The sequence below is a fragment of the Papaver somniferum genome, chromosome 11, assembly GCF_003573695.1.
Source record: "Papaver somniferum cultivar HN1 chromosome 11, ASM357369v1, whole genome shotgun sequence".
Classification (NCBI taxonomy): Eukaryota; Viridiplantae; Streptophyta; class Magnoliopsida; order Ranunculales; family Papaveraceae; genus Papaver; species Papaver somniferum.
In genome coordinates this window covers 115,780,721-115,797,565 of record NC_039368.1, presented here as the reverse complement: position 1 = coordinate 115,797,565, position 16,845 = coordinate 115,780,721, and the positions used below count along the sequence as shown (strand labels likewise).

General features: G+C 34.0%; 1 long non-coding RNA gene across 1 annotated transcript; it reads left to right on the top strand.

Annotated features, from left to right (window-relative positions):
- Positions 1–536: 536 nt before the first annotated feature.
- On the top strand, positions 537–3,634 carry LOC113320182. Its single transcript, XR_003345947.1, has 3 exons — positions 537–2,333; positions 2,681–3,016; positions 3,130–3,634. It is a non-coding gene; the product is annotated as an uncharacterized LOC113320182 (long non-coding RNA).
- The last annotated feature ends 13,211 nt before the right edge of the window (positions 3,635–16,845 follow it).

Genomic DNA, 16,845 nt, shown 5'->3' with positions numbered 1-16,845 from the left:
GTCCGGGTACTTAGGTATGCGTACACGTATGCATACCTGAGTAAGTTAAGTTCTAAAATCGATTTGTTCATGAACTAATCTATATTATAAGGGACAGTGGTGTTTTTCCATATGGACGGATACGTACGGTTTGGATACATAAAGAACATTTGAGATTTATAGTTGGATGAATCTATAGTTTCGATACATAAAGAACCGCTAAGATTGACCCATTAATGGAGACACTTTGGAAAAGCATCTACAGTTTGAACACATAACTCACAGTCATGCCAATCTCATTTACTCAGGATTTAATTTCTAATTCAATGTGTAACCGTTTTTTTAATTTATGAGAGAGGACTTTTACCCTAATAAAATTCATAATCAAAATTCTACAAGGTACTCACATATAAATAATAAGTCATTTTCGTAACCAAAATCCTTCTTAGGCTTTGATCCATTGCGCATCTCCATTATCCCAGGTATGAATCACTTTTATTTTGATTGATTTTTTTTGAAACATATTATGATTGATTGATAAAATTATTGTTACTTTTTCCCAATTTGTTTAGTTTTGATCCCAAAGAAAATTATTTTTCTTTTAATTTTAATGTTTATCAAAAAGATTTGGTTTGATTTTCCTTTTCCTCTGATTTCACCCTCCCCTAATTTCTCTCGGTGTCGTTCTTGCACATTAAAATTATGTAGATCTCCTGATCATGATCTACCTTCGTATTCTAATTTTAATGTTTATCAATCCTCATATTGTTTTGGTCATTGTTGGTTGGATTTTATTTTGATTTCTACACTTACAATGGTTTTTGTCATTGAAGTTTGTTAACAGAACTAACCAGAACTGCTGCACATTTACATTCTATGCAATGCACAACTTAGAAATGAACAACTACGACCCTTTATGGTGTGTAGGAGTTTCACTACCTCTCTTTTAATATGCCGTTATATGGTTTATCTCAACTTATTTTCAATTTTGCGTTCCTTATTTAATTTGTAATGTGTTATTTAGGGTAGATCCATTGTGCATCTCCATTTTCATAACCAAAATCCTTCTTAGGCTTTGATCCATTGTGCATCTCCATTATCCCAGGTTTGAATCACTTTTATTTTGATTGATTATTTTTTTGAAGCATATTATGATTGATTGATAAAATTATTGTTACTTTTTTTCAATTTGTTTAATTTTGATCCCAAAGAAAATTATTTTTCTTCTAAATTTAATGTTTCTCAAAAAGATTTGGTTTGATCTTCTTTATCCTCTAATTTCACACTCCCCTAATTTCTCTCGGTGTCGTTCTTGCACATTAAAATTATGTAGATCTCCTGATCATGATCTACCTTCGTATTCTAATTTTAATGTTTATCAATCCTCATATTGGTTTGGCCATTGTTGGTTGGATTTTATTTTGATTTCTACACTTACAATGGTTTTTGTCATTGAAGTTTGTTAACAGAACTAACCAGAACTGCTGCACATTTACATTCTATGCAATGCACAACTTAGAAATGAACAACTACGACCCTTTATGATGTGTAGGAGTTTCACTACCTCTCTTTTAATATGCCGTTATATGGTTTATCTCAACTTATTTTCAATTTTGCGTTCCTTATTTAATTTGTAATGTGTTATTTAGGGTAGATCCATTGTGCATCTCCATTTTCATAACCAAAATCCTTCTTAGGCTTTGATCCATTGTGCATCTCCATTATCCCAGGTTTGAATCACTTTTATTTTGATTGATTATTTTTTTGAAGCATGTTATGATTGATTGATAAAATTATTGTTACTTTTTTTCAATTTGTTTAATTTTGATCCCAAAGAAAATTATTTTTCTTCTAAATTTAATGTTTCTCAAAAAGATTTGGTTTGATCTTCTTTTTCCTCTAATTTCACACTCCCCTAATTTCTCTCGGTGTCGTTCTTGCACATTAAAATTATGTAGATCTCCTGATCATGATCTACCTTCGTATTCTAATTTTAATGTTTATCAATCCTCATATTGGTTTGGCCATTGTTGGTTGGATTTTATTTTGATTTCTACACTTACAATGGTTTTTGTCATTGAAGTTTGTTAACAGAACTAACCAGAACCGCTGAACATTTACATTCTATGCAATGTACAACTTAGAAATGAACAACTACGACCCTTTATGCCGTGTAGGAGTTTCACTACCTCTCTTTTAATATACCTTTATATGGTTTATCTCAACTTATTTTCAATTTTGCGCTCCTTATTTAATTTGTAATGTGATATTTAGGGTAGATCCATTGTGCATCTCCATTTTCATAACCAAATCCTTCTTAGGCTTTGATCCATTGCGCATCTCCATTATCCCAGGTATGAATCACTTATTTGATTGATTTTTTTTTGAAGCATATTATGATTGATTGATAAAATTATTGTTATTTTTTCCCAATTTGTTTAATTTTGATCCCAAAGAAAATTATTTTTCTTCTAAATTTAATGTTTCTCAAAAAGATTTGGTTTGGTCTTCCTTTTCCTCTAATTTCACCCTCCCCTAATTTCTCTCGGTGTCGTTCTTGCACATTAAAATTATGTAGATCTCTTGATCATGATCTACCTTCGTATTCTAATTTTAATGTTTATCAATCCTCATTGTTTTGATCATTGTTGGTTGGATTTTGTTTTGATTTCTACACTTATAATTGTTTTTGTCATTGAAGTTTGTTAACAGAACTAACCAGAACTGCTGCACATTTACATTCTATGCAATGTACAACTTAGAAATGAACGTAAGGGTAAAACAATGGCTTGAGCTACAACCCTTTATGTTTTGTATGAGTTTCACTACCTCTCTTTTAACATAACTTTATATGGTTTTTCTCAACCTATTTTCAATTTTGCGTTCCTTATTTAATTTTTATTTGTGTTGTTTAGGGTAGAATTCCGGTGTTTAATTCATTTTTTATTATGAATATGTTTTGCAAGGTACTGGCTAGCTTTTCCTTCAGATGAAATCTATATGAAGGAAATTAAATCTACATAACGTCAAACTTCAGGTACCTAGCTACAACATCTATGAAGGGAATCAAATCTATATGATTAGGCTCAACACCTTTATTCTTTGTAGATTTTATTTTCATTGTTTTATTTATTATTTGCTACAAATCAGGGACGGACCCAGGAAAGAAGGTCCGGGCTAGAAGCCTTGGTCGAGCAAAAAATAAAAATTGGCTTGTGGACTGGGAAGCCTACCCGGACTAAAGCCCCCTTTAGCCCAGCTGTAGGTCCGTCATTGCTACAAACAAATTATTGTATTTGACTCTTACATATTTGATGGTTCACACTGATATTCAGAATCCAGAGTTATGTGTAGTGCGAAAAGGAAGTCTGAAATTTGGGGTTATCAAAATGGTATCTATGTTCATCTACTCTAAATTTAAGGAAGTTTGAAATCGAGGATTAGTGTTGTGTCCTGTCTAAATTTGTATGTCCATACTGTTTTTGGTATCATATAATTGTCACTTTTGGATTCATTTTCGCTGAAATGGTATCCGTTTTCATTTTTTTGATTGGTTTTCAAAATGGTATGCGTGTTCATCTACTTTAAATTTAAAGTACAACCTATGCTCTGCTGATTTTCTAGAAAGTAGATTGAGTTTAGTACTGAATGTGTTCGCCTTCCCATCGGGCATTGCTAAGAATTATATATATATATTATTAATATAAATTGGTTGAATAATTTTGGTTAGGGTTGAACATGGTTTCGGTTTTTCGCTGGAACCGGACCAAACCAGACCAATTAGGAAGAAACCAAACCGAACCATTTACTAATGGATTGGTTACGGTGTAGAAAGTGGAAAACCGATAGTGTTGGTTTTGGTTTGGTTTGACCTCTAAAATCGAACCAAAAATCATTGGAAAACCGATTAATTTTTAAATTTAGTTTCTACCGTCGATTTACAAGTATTAGATTCTACCCATTGATTTAGAGGATAAATAGAAACGCTAAATCTAATATTTCATTATGATACTCCCCCTCTTTCTCTTTCTCCTTCTCTCAGCCGCCTCCCTTCTCCACCCCCAACTACCGCTGCTGCTACTCGGATTTTTTCTTCCCGTCTTCCTTCTTTTTTATTTGTCATATATCTTCTTTTGATCTCTAGAATTAGAGTAAGCTTTAACTATTCTTGATTTTTTTATTTTATTTTTTTGTCTGTACATTTGTATAAACCAATACTATCGGCAACTACGATTTTTTTATCTGTAAATTTGTGTATTTTTTTTTTGATTTGACATAATTATTGGTTAACCAAAAATCACTGGGACAAACCGAAACCAACTGGAACCATTTGGAAACCGAACCAATGTTTAATGGATTGGTTTGGTTTAGATTTTTAAAAACCAATAATATTCGTTTCTAGAAGATATTTAGCTAATACTTCATATTTGGTTTAGACCATGAACAACCCTAATTTTGGCTAATACTTCATATTTGGGATGCATATCAACATCATAAGGGAATCGTGGTCCTTAATTTTAGAAGATATTTAGCTAGACAACATTATATTTGGGCCGACCGTCCGGAGGGCCCGTAGGGAGGGAGTCCCTTTTATGGCCATTTTTTTGTAAATTGAAACCTAACAAAAAAGTTCAATTTGATAAAAATATTGGAAATGAATTTGATGGTATTCTTTGGGACATGAAAAGCCTAAAATGTCCCTCTTTTTAGTCTAATTATTACAACTCTTTGAACATCCTATTTTTTCAGGGGTATAATTGGCAATCAAACTTTAATATAACATATCTAAAAATTCGTTCGTTAGAATTTTACAAATTTTATATCATTGGAAAGCATTTTTAAAAATCTACGTAACGAGTACAAACAACAATATAAAATTTATTATTTTTACGAAAAATTTGATATTGACTTTTAAGATTTAATGCATAGCTATTATGCAAAACACCACAAAGGATGCATAATACGTGGGGAAATTGGTGTAAACCACCACAAAGGATACATGACACATGAGATAAATCGATGCAAACCATCACAAAAGATACATAAAAAATGGGGGAAGTTTATGTAAACTACCATGAATCGAATGCATATCAATTTTAGCCTTAAAACACCATTACATATAACGGTGTTTCAATTTTCTTCGGTCGGCCCTCCCCACCGTGACAACGGTCATCTAGTTAGAAGATTCGTCTGTAGAAATGTCTATGGCCAGAACTTTGATACTTAAGAATTGTTGACAGTGATAGTATCACCCATAAAAAAAAAATTCTTCTTCATTTTGGTTTAATTGGGTTCATTAGTTAACCCTAAGCCCTGAACCCTAAACCCCGAACCCTAAGCCTTGAACCCTGAATTTTAAACATTTAACCCTGAATTATGAACAATGTACTCTGAAGGTCAATTTCGGCTACTTAACTCTCTCTAACGAAGAATCTAGCGGATTGGGGCATTTTGATATATTCCCTAACGTCCGGGGCATTTTCACAACCTTGGGGTCCATTTTGGGACATTTTACGATTTATTCCTTGGTTTAATTGGGTTCATTGGTAAACAGTGGATGTGAATGAGTAGGGTTTCACATGGGCGGGTATAAGCTAAAACCAACTTCGCACCCATAGACTGCGGACTTTTTTTCCATAACCAACCCCGCACCCACAAACAGCGGGCGGGTTTTGTTACCCGCCCGTTGCAAGTTGGGCGGGTATGGGTTTAAACCCGCTTACACCCACTTTATAATTCATAGAGTCTCAAAAGATCTTCTTTTACCTTTTTCATAATACTTTCAACCCTGTATTCATACAAACACTGAAGCACAAACTCTAAACCACCCTCTTTCTCTCTTGGATCAAGAATTCGGGTGAAGATTCGAAGTTGTTGTTGTCGATTTCTGGTGAGAAGAGTGTAGAAATTGAATGAGAGTTATCAGTTATCCTATCTACCAGTATTAGGGTTTCATAATGGACGTGTAGAATTAGTTTTATCTAATGGTATATAATCTGCGGGTTTTTTGGGCGGGTATGGGCGGGTATTAGCTTAAACCAACCTCGCACCCATAGACAGCGGATTTTTTCTTCATAGCCAACCCCGCACCCACAGCAGGCCGGTATGGACTAAAAACCCACGAATTTAGCGGGTACGGGCAGGTTTGGGTTTGGTGGGCGGGTCTTGCGCAGCCCTAGGAATGAAGCTATGTTATTCCCTGAGGTTGATATTAATCTGATTAACTTATCAAAATTAGACGTGCTTTCAGTTTCAACATAAAAAAAGTTCCAGATTTCTGCAGTTAATTCAAAATATAACAAATTGATTGATCAAATTCTTAATCCACATTTTTAATTTCTGCAGGATAAGAGTTGCTTCTGGTAGGCTAACTTGGGCCCCTTCTTGCAAACAATAGCTAACAATAACATCAAAAAATCAATCTCAAAAGATAACGATAGCAATATGAAAATAGACCTATGCTAGCTCACAAGAGACTGATGCTATCGTCGAAATAAGGCATCTTGGGGGGAAATTTCTTTTGGATTTGCAATTTTATTGTATGCAGTCTTTCACCGTTAAGTAAAACAACAAGATTATGTTGTTAATTTTCAAGGAAAAGCATAGTGGACATATGATGTTCATTTCTCACTGCCGAGGAATCACACCTAATAAAAATTTAAAGAAGCTCCGTGGGAATGTTGTAGGATTCAGCGTTTTGCATTTTTATCTTATGTATTTTATTAGAAATTTTCATACGTTAGCTTAAACCATAAATGTATTTTGGGGATTTTAATAAAGTGCCACATTTTTAATTTCATGTTTAAGAAAGTGCCACCGTTTTTTTGAGAATTTATTTAGTGCCACATATTTGACCTTTTCCATCCAGTTTTTTTCAAACAACAGTTAACATCCTCTAATGCATAGGTGGAAGTAGTTCAGCTTAATAAAAGACGTTTACACCCTCGAATCATTTCACTGTAGTTCGTGTCTTCTTTGGGTCATTTCATCGAACAGATAGACCACGTCGAGCTCATCCGGAAGCAACAACATCAAGTTGGTCTCTGCCGTCTTCTCACTTCCCAAATTCAGTAACAGACTAAAGTATGTTCCCATCTCGTCTGTGTTTTTGCTTTATCACCAAATCGTAACCAATTCTCGATTTGATTTAAACCCACATTAATCATCACAGCATCCATCGGATCAATATCTTGATCTCTGTCGGCAAATCAAACCCAATGCTCAATTCGTTCTCAATCATCCACGGCTGTAGGTCAGTTCAACTTCATCACCATACCCTACTAATTCTTCTTCATCTTCCATTTCTAGAGATCGAAAACAACATCAACTCCAACTATTCATCTGAATCACCAAGAACACCTCCAATTTCATAACAAATCCTCAATTTGAACCTTCACAATCTCAACAAATCTAATTCTCAGACCCATCTTCAATTTTTGCTCGATTTCTATCTCTCAATTTCTCTGTCTATTACTCGATCTAGTTTCTCGGAAATAACAGCAGCAGCAGCTGCTTTTCTCTTCTCTTCCAGATAAAATTGTTTGGTTCATCGTTAAAACCCAAGTGAACAACGGTTAATGGATATGAATGAATCGGATTTTCTTCTTTTTTTTTAATGGCTTGTGAAGGTTAAATAAGTAATGATGACACATTTTCTTGACTTGTTCAACGATTATGGGCCAGTTTGGTGGGACCTGACCGAATACATAACAGTTGTGGCACTTTATAAATTTTGAAGAAAACGGTGGCATTTTCTTAATCCTTAAATTGGAAGTGTGGCATTTTATTAAAATTCCCATGTATTTTTTTATCAAGTACCTTCATAGTATAGTATAACACCTCTCAAACATAGAACATTGTTGGGCATGATGAGTGTCAATACTATATTTATGCAAATGACAAACTTAATGTCCGTAGAATGACAGACTCAGTGGCTGTAAATTGTACTTACCCAACCCATTAAACTTTTTTTTTGGCATAGGTTCGAGTATTACATAAGTGTAACCAGACAAATCATAATTCCTGCTGCTATAGTTTGGGTGATTTGGGGAGAAAGGAACGCACGTACTTTCGAAAATAAGCACATCTTCAAAACAGATTTTGATTTAATCATCGAAGCTAAATCTCTGATTATTGCTTGGGCTACAGTTTTTGGGCATCATAATTTCTCGACAGAGGACAATTGGGATGCAATTTTTTCCTAATTCCTTTTATTTTTCTGTTTTATTTTTCTTTCTCTGCTACTTCTTGTAGCTCTGTTGTAATTTCTTCTGTAAATTCTTTCTTTCAATAAAATCTATCTCTTCCAATCAAAAAAAAAAAAAAAAGTGTAACCAGACAAATTATATCACTGATACGACTACAAGATCAATATTTGTTTCTGATAAGTGAAAACTGTCACCGACATATGTTTACACTTCGTCTACCACTATTTATTTGGAGGGTTCCAAAGTAACATTTTTTTCGGATACGAAGTAAAGGTTCCCACCTTCAAAAAAAAAAATTGCACTAAATTTCTTCTTTAACACTAAATGACCGGTGGACTTAAAAGAGGATTGAACTGGCGTTTTTATTCCGGAACAATGCAATTACGAAATTAATTTTGTTCATATTAGCATCATATTTGTTTACTCCTGACTCATTTGGGTCTGGGTCGTATGGATCTGAGTGAAATCACCTGACTCATCTGGATCCGACTCGATATATTTGTTTTGAGTTAGATTTGACTCATCTCACTCAAAAATATGTGAGCCAGTGATTTGGTCCCACGAGTAAGGGATATTTTGTTACCTGACTCAAACAGGTCCGAGTCAGAAGTTCTGTTTGAGTAAGAGGTCGAGTCAGACTTGACTCAAAATAAATAGTCCGACTCCTGACTCGGTGCGAGTCAGGAGTTGACCCAGACCCAGACGCCGAGTCAGCTTCAAAGATAATAAGGTCTAAGAACAGGTGCCAATTCCATATGAGACTTTAGGTTTCAGATTTGCACCAACTATGGACGGATGGTCATCTCAATTACCAATAAAAGAAAACGGGTGCCAGTTCCATATTCAATAGTTGGTAGTATGAAACTAGCCTTATCTTATTTTCCCGTACACACCAGTGTATACAGTTACTTGGACATCTTAACCACAGTTTAACAGGAAAATACTTTCTGGTGCATGTCAGTGCACATCCTTATGCGGATATCTTATTAGTCGGTTAATAAGAACTCTGATCTTGCTTAAAGTCGATAACGCCAATCAAAGCTTCAATTTTTTTAATTTTTTTTTGGTAAAGAGCTTCAAATTAAGTTTGAGAAAGATTATGCTACCATTCTCCCATGTTCCCCACGCTCGGCTTAAGGTAGTCTTGCAAAAGAAAAAAAAATATCACCATCACCAATAAGGAACGCAATCTTTTGCAAACCGTGGTTATAATGTTCATGACTTGATTCGAGTGAATCGAAATCGATTTTGCTTCAATTGTATCTTGTATACTTCTATGAGAATATAAACAACTGAACAAATCTAGAACTAGTTTCATTTGAGTCATTTGAACTAGTTATGGTTAAGATGAATGAGGTTGATAGATAGTGTTAATATGGCTAACTTCGGTTAACTATTGTTGAGCTAACAAGGTGTACACGTTTAAGTACGGTTACTCATATCTAAATGAAGTCACTTTTCGTTTGTGTATAACAAGCTAAGTTCGATCTAACGGTTGAAAGATATTAGCTTAAATCTAATCAGGTTTTCATCTAACGGTGAATATTGAACGCTTTGTTACCAAGGTAGCATTTATTGCAAACCCTGATTTGAAGACTATATCAAGGAGAACTCTAGCAACTGGTAAACATAATCCTCACACTTCCTGTGTGATAGTAGTTACGACTAGAGTCGATTCGCTTTTAACCTTAGGTTTTTCACAAAACCCTGTAGGTTAACGACTTGAAGAATTCATTGGGATAGTGATAGTAGTTGCGACTAGAGTCGATTCTCCTTTAACCTTAGGTTTTTCACGAAACCCTGTAGGTTAACCCTTTAACCTTAGGTTTTTCTTTGTAGTTGCGTGATCTGATCTTGTTGTTTCTATCGCGTTTGAGTACTATCTTCTTTAAAATTGGCTCGACATTTAATCTCCGATAGGCAATATAAAAATTAGTCACAAACATCTTAGACTTTGGGTCGTACCAACTCTTAGTTGTAGGTGAGATCATCTAAGGGAATCAAGTGCACAGAATCCGATGTGGTTCTAGAGGCGTAAGAAACGCGAATGTACCTTGATCAGTGTGAGATTGGTTAGGGATCAACTACATTCCAGTCCAAAGTTAACTTGTAGTAATCTAGTGTCTGTAGCGGCTTAATACATTGTGGTGTTTAAATCTGGACTAGGTCCCGGGGGTTTTCTGCATTTGCGGTTTCCTCGTTAACAAAACTTCTGGTGTCTGTGTTATTTCTTTTCCGCATATATTTGTTTATATAATTGAAATATTACAGGTTGTGCGTAAGTTCAATCAATTGTGAATCCGACCTTTTTGTTGTTGATTAAACTGATTGACACTTGGATATTGGTTTCTGATACCGTCCAAGTTATTTTTTATATTCAATCGAACTCACAAATTCCTATTTGTTCGATGTCAGATTGAATTGAGAAATAGAGATATAACTCTTTGATATACTGTTCTTAAGATTGAGTCTAATTGTCTAGTTGATTTTCTTGAAAGTATATTGGAGTTAGTCCATACATATTTCTAAGCGAAATATTGGGTGTGGTTGTTAGACCCCCGCTTTTTCATTTGGTATTAGAGCAGGCAAACACTATAAACCTAATAAGGTTGTGTTTGAGTGATTTCTAAAGTTTGTCCCTATGAGAAATTTCTTTGGAAAACTTTATCTAGGCATCTGTAACTGAAAATGCGGGGGTCTAACAACCACACCCAATATTTTGTTTGGCAATCTGAGAGGACTTACAATAATATACTTTCAAGAGAATCAACTTGACAGTCAGACTCAATCTTATAGGAAAGTATATCAAGGAGCGATATCTCTATTCTATTTCAACACAATCAGAGTTAAACAGAAACAAGTCCGTAAACCTGATTTTAGTGTGAAGCTCTTGAATCAAAATATTTTGTGTTAATCACAACCTATTCAATATCCACCGTTTATAAACCTCTTTAAGATACAATCACTAAAAGAAATATTTTAACATAGTGTCCGCTTGAAATAGGATTAGGTCAGACTTGTCTAACAATGTGAAAATAATAAAATAAATTATTCAAGATCAATCAAGTCTTATCCAACAAACAAGGTCGGATTTAACAACTATGATTGATTAACGTACAACATGTATCATTTCAATTATATAAATAAAATATAATACGGAAAAGAAATAACACAGACACCAGAAATTTTGTTAATGCAGAAACTGCAAGTGCAGAAAAACCCTGGGACCTAGTCCAGAATAAACACACACTGATTATAAGTTGTTACACCAATTTCCTACTACCTATTCGGACTAGATGTAATACATGTTTCAGCTGTATTCAAGAACTTATAGAACTCCTATCACAACACCGATTTTCTTTATAAATTCTTCTTATAAATCTTCTAGCATATCCCAAGGCTCTCTTTAGAAGATACAACAAGACGATTGGTACGATTCAATCTTTTGTTTGCACAAAACACCGGTTTGATTTCCCTTTAGATATGAATCAAGGTTTTGGAAATCTTGTGTTTATTTTGATAAAAACAATTACTAGGTAGGTAAAAGTAATATCCAAACAAACTTGTAGATTAAGGATTATTATACTCTTCAATAAAGGAAGAAAAACCTAATTATTCTACAAAATGGACAACTAGAATAAATCTAGAGATATCTTGTTTAAAACTTCTTAAGGATTTTTACGAGAAACCTTAATTGAATTTTTCTTTCTAGCTTCCGATTTCGACTAACAATTGTTGGTATACGATCGACAACTGAAATCTATCAAAACCTAGGGTTTATGATCAACAACTCTTGAATGAATTTATATCAGAAGGGAAAACCTTAGAATAGTCAAGAGGTGAAAAACCTAGATTACAAGTTGTATAATCAATCACGAAGATTAAACCCAACTTGGCTTTGTGATCCCCAAAACAAAGATTTTTATCGCACTCTTGTTCACGAAGAACAAAAGACATGGAAAACAACCTTATGAGTTTACACCAATTTTCCAAAGGGGATAAAAAAACGTGTAGCACTCACGAACCATTTATTTATAGTGAAAGATATCTTGAAACCTAAGCAAAGCTATTTTCCTTTTTCAAGACTCTCCTAATTTTGGAAGTCTTTCCTAAGTTACAACTCTTGCCAAAAATAATTAATTAGCAAACATTGTATTTATGTGAATAAATCATATTTTAAATTAGGAATGAATTAAAAGTTATCACAAACACTTTAATATGGTAATCAAATATATTTGGATTAATAATCATCTTGCATAAATAAGGAACATCACCAATTTGACTAAAAAAGACTTCTAGTCACGTAATTGGGCCCAAGTCCGTGAACCATTACAAGCAGTCCATGGATTGTACTAACGAACTGTAACAGTTATATCAGCACTTATAACTGTTACTTTAATAAATCACTCAGAACTTCATCGTTATAACTCAGAATTGAGTGATTCTTGGATCATTGAATTCGTAAGCTCATTCACTGTAACATGAGAACCTTTCCAGGGATAAAGGTTATTGTCACAAAATTCTGGGCTCAAATACCCTCAATCATATATTCATAAGTGTACATTTACCGTCATAGGAATTGTTCCATAGAGTAGGCATTTTTTTCGATAGATTAGAAAGGTAGAATTGAACAAGAATACAAATGAAATCAAATACCACATACCTTTGTTGATGAAGTCCTTGTTGATGTCTTCTTGTAGTATTCAAACTTCATCCGTCAAGGATAGCTTCGATTCTACTTCTTAGACTTATTCTAGTCCGAAAGTATCTATAATATACTAAATCAAGAATGCATTTGGCAACTAAAATTGAAAACTAACTTGGCATACCAACGCTAGTGGGTTCAACCGAACAATGCTCTAAAAATCTCACCCTTTGTCAATTTTAGTGACAAAACCATTTTACATATGGATTGTACTTGTTAAAAGCATTATAGTTCCAAAATCCGACATGCTTTATTTCCTTGGTTCTTCAACTCTGCGTGTGTTCATCCTGCACTTATTGAAGATCCATCATAGTATTATTACACAACATCAAAGTTTCATTGTATCACAACTTGACAATAATACTACGGTGATATGTGTCACTCCCCCTTAGTCAATACTCCATCTCAACATGAAAACCACTCTCACTTACATAATGATCCGTAAACCATATGTATTTGTAGTGTGAACTACACATTTATTTTCCCCCTTTTTGTCAATATAAATTGGCAAAGGTACGAAAACTATTAGGATCCTCATGAAATTTTCACGGAGACACTTCATGACCAAAAGAAAGAAACATATAAACTTTGTTTAGATGATATCACATAGTCGAAACTCAGTGACTTCATCAAGGATTTTATTAAGATACAAGTTAACTCCTACATGTTCCACAATTGCTTCTCCCCTCAAAGATGTAGCAATTAAGCACAAGTTCAAAAATAACTCTCCTCCATAAAATGTCATTCCTTAAAGAACTACAAGAGTGACCTTACTCCAGAGAGAAGGATTTATATATTGGATTTTAGATATCGCATAAGGAGATACGAGCTAAGGACCAATCATTGAAAGTTTTTCATGAGATCGTGTTACCAAAAAAAAATAATTAGAACTATCTCATGGTAAGCAATATACAATATGTAATCATGAATATCAAGTGTTGTGATCATCTTTTCCAAGATACAAACTTGTATAAACAAGAATTGATATGCTTAGAAGGAAGAATAACTTTTTCCACAAGGATTTACACCAAGAATGGTTACCATAAGTGTATGAAAAAAATTCTTTGACAATAAGAACCAACATCCAATAGCTTTGATTATTGTTTCTAACCAGTTATATTTAAGTATTTCAATCACAAATCAAGTTAGGTAATTAAGAATTATACACGTGGTATTTAGCCATATTCATCTTCAACACAACTAGTTCAAATGGCTCAAATGAAACTAGTTAGAGAGTTTTTCAATTGATATATTCTCATAGATTTATACAAGAACACAATTGAATCAAAATCGGTTTGATTCACTCGAATCAATACATGAATATTATAGCCATGGTTTGCAAAAATTGCATCCCTTATTAATAAATGTTTAGGTTCATGTTCACTACCGATTTTAGAAAGTAACCACTTAAGTATACGTACGGGTATGCGTACTTAAGCAACCGAAATTGAGTTTGTTAAGTTTCCAAACTCAGCAGAAATTTTCGGTTTGAAAACTTCCGCCAGTATGCGTACGGGTACGCATACTTAAGGTGACTAGTTTAGGAGTTTGTAATTCCCAAACTCAGCAGATATTTTCGGTTCGAAAACTTCCGCCAGTATGCGTACGGGTACGCACACTTATCTTGTCTCCTTCACCAATTTGGTATACACACATATGCATACACTTGGTTCCCGGTTTGTGGATTTATATATTAATATGCGAACACACTATATATGTTTATATCCAAACATGGTTACATTCTCAACTTTTTATTTCAATCATTGAAATATTCTTATATAATGACAATAGCTGTTTTGACACACTATTAGCTTCAAAGCAATTTTCAAGATATTGAAATGATCATTATCGAAACATTCCAAGTCTTACATCAAATGATTGTATCACACAAAACATGTAAGATGTTACTCGGTAATTTTCTCATGATATAAGATGAACTTGGTCGAAACGAAATCTTATTAAAACGTATTTCGAGAAATATGTAAGCGATATATATTCAACTTAAAATCCCAAATGTGTATAGAGAAAACTATATCTTAACACGACTTATGTCTCAATATAGGAGATAATAAAAATAGACTTTCCAAGTGATAGATGAGTTCAAGGCTCCACATACTTTTTGTCGAAGAAGTTTCACAAGCCCCCCTTAGTAGTTCTTCGTCTTCAAATGATCAACTCTGTGAAATCTAAGCTCAACTACACTATCTATGTCCTAGTCCGAGACATCTATAAATAGGCTAGAAATCAAGACTTATAGTTTTGGTCACTAACATTGACAAACATGCTTGAGTAGCAACGCATGCGAGTTCGAGCGAGCAGTGCTCTAATATGTAAGATGGCACTTGATGATGAATATCTTCCTTACCAACCTTTGCCACAGAAGACCGATACATTTTCTTATCCCAGTAGCCAATTATTTTAATTATACTCAACATGATAGAAACAACAAGATCATATCATGCAACTACAAAGATAATAGTTGGGTCTGGATTCACAATCCCAATGAAGTCTTCAAATCGTTAATCTATAGGATCTCGAGAAGAAACCTAAGGTTAAAGGAGAATTGACTCTAGTTATGCAACTAATAACACACGGGAGGTATGGGGATTAGGTTTCCCAGTTTCTAGATTTCTTCTTTATATAATTTTCAAATTAGAGTTTGCAATCCAAGTTACCTTGGTAATAAAGCATTCAATAATCATCGTTAGATGAAAAACCTGATTCAACCAAGCTAATATCTTTCAACCATTAGATAAAACTTAGCTTGTTACACACAAATGAAATGCACCCTCATTTAGGTTTATGTAATCGTACCTAAACGTGTACACCATGTTGGTTCACAAACAGTTAACCAAGGTTATCCATATGATTACTCTCATATCAACCTTATTCATCTCAACCATAACTACTTGAAATGACTCAAATGAAACTAGTTAAAGAGTTGTTCAATTGTTATAGAAAACACAATTGAAACCAAATCGGTTTGATTCACTTGAATCAACCATGAACATTATAGCCACGGTTTGCAAAGATTGCATTCCTTATAATTTAAATATTTAAGTCCATGAACTGACCGATTTGACAAAGTAACCAACTTAAGTATCCGTACAGGTATGCATACTTAAGCAACCAGATTTGAGTTTGTTAAGTTTCCAAACTCAGCAGAAATTTTCGGTCGAAAACTTCCGCCAGTATGCGCACTGGTACGCATACTTAAGGTGACTAGTTTAGGAGTTTGTAATTCCCAAACTCAGCATATATTTTCGGTTCAAAAAACTCCTCCAGTATGCGTACGGGTACACATACTTATCTTGTCTCTTTCACCAATTTCGTATACACACATATGAATACTCTTATATCCAAAGAAGGTTACGCGATTCTAAACTCTTTATTTCAATCATTAAAACATTCTTCTATATTGAAAATAGCTGTTTTCACACACTATTAGCATCAAAGCAATTTCCAAGATATTGAAATAATCATCATGACTTTCGTCACGAGTAAAGATGATGAACTTGGCTAAAGCAAAAAGATTCCACATATAAAAAAATATCCAACATAATATGTGTGCCCCAATTCTTTTGCAAGCCTCACCACATTTAAGGGCTTCTTGGTGAGGATGCACTTTCAACACAATCAGGTTGTGTTGAGGTTAACAAAATCTTGCTCACCACAGGTATTCGAAACAAGATCATGCATGGACTCTAGGAATTTAACAACTTCCTTGAAACTTTCAATAATTGTTCCATACCTTTTTAAGATGTTATCCCTTGTCGAACTCTTGTCTGGAAGATCCTTCTTAATAGTACTCGTTGCTTTATTGCTCTTCTTTGGTACCCATTTCTGAGTGGCTTTTGGAGCAACGTATTTCTTTTTATCCCCAATATAATTATGAAACTTTTTAGAGGGAATATTAGAAGAACTTAAATTTTGAGTCTCAGATTTTCTCCAGTT